This window comes from Aegilops tauschii, unplaced genomic scaffold (assembly GCF_002575655.3).
Source record: "Aegilops tauschii subsp. strangulata cultivar AL8/78 unplaced genomic scaffold, Aet v6.0 ptg000190l_obj, whole genome shotgun sequence".
Lineage (NCBI taxonomy): Eukaryota > Viridiplantae > Streptophyta > Magnoliopsida > Poales > Poaceae > Aegilops > Aegilops tauschii.
Window position 1 is genome coordinate 11,351 of NW_027332503.1, and position 1,416 is coordinate 12,766.

Below are 1,416 nucleotides of genomic sequence, written 5' to 3' on the forward strand. Positions count from 1 at the left end.
TTCTCGTTCTATCTCAGAGTATCCATTCATTCGATACTCATCCGCTTCTAGTTCGACTTTCTGTAATCGAATCCGAGCTTTTTCGAGTTGCTCAATGGTCCCTCTACGCAATTCTTCTGAATTTCGAATAGTACTCAAGATCCTCTGTTTTCGATTATCTAATAAATCTTTTAATGAAGTAGATTATTTTGTAAGTTTACAACTTTTATGATCTCTTCCCGAACCAAACATGAATCTTTCGATTCATTTGGCTCTCACGCTCCTTTTTTTTTTTTCTATAGCTATTTCCATATCTTTTTTTTAAGTAATGAGCCTATCCTCTATCTTCTTTTTTATGTTTATATTTCAATATACCGAAACCTATATAAGACTAGATAAATATTAAGAGGACTCTTCGCCTAGATAAAAATATATCATGGTCAGCAAAGTTGTTTCTTTATTTTTATTTGCCCTCTAGTTAATAATTTCAATTCATTAAGAAAAACTAACTAAATAAATGGAAAATGAAAATTAATAGAATTCTTTTTTATTTTTTTTTTCTTCAAATCCAAAAAATTTCTCTTTTTTATACATAGGTCGTCGATTCGGCATTGGTAAAAAAGGGCAGGGTGCCCCCTTTTTTTTTTCTAGTAAATAGTTCAAACCATTTTATCGATATGAGTGTTCTATATCAGATAAATTTTACATTAGCTATTTCCCGTTAAATTCGGTACTAATACTAATATAGTTGTAGAAAGAGTACCTCTTTTTGCCTGGACTTCAAGCAGTTTAGCTTTAACCGTGTTAATGGTCTCACATTCTTGGTTTATAGAGAATCAAAGTTGATTTACCAATGAGTCGCGAAATGCTATGGTTCTTCCATATGATTTCTGAATTATTCAGAAGTAATTCGTCGAGATCGTGCACCCTTTTCTTATTTATCCGAAAAATACTAAAAAATATTATAAAGTGCAGCCGGATAGATCCAATCTATTCTTGAAATAGACAACTCGCACACACTCCCTTTCCAAAAAAATCAAAACACAACCACTACAGTTAGATTTATTAGATTTGTTGCTAAAATATCGGTATTAAGCCCGAAACTGCCAGCGGATGGCCAGTGAGCTAAAAAAACGAAAGAATGGGTTACATTTTTCATATGCTCTCCTCTTATAGATAGGACGAACAAAGAACAAAGTTTTTCGATCACTTACTTCGCTCGCCCTTTTTTGATCGGTTTTTTTAATGCAAATAGATTCAATCTAGTAATTTCTTTTAGATTAAGTCTTACGTCTTGTTTGACCGGTGAAAGACTTCCTTTGTTGAAATGTTCTGTTCCCAAAATTCCTAAAATAAAGGAAAAAACTTTCCACTTTCCTAAACTAAGGACGGGAAATAAGAAGGTGAGCATATCTTCTAAATTAATAATACTCAACT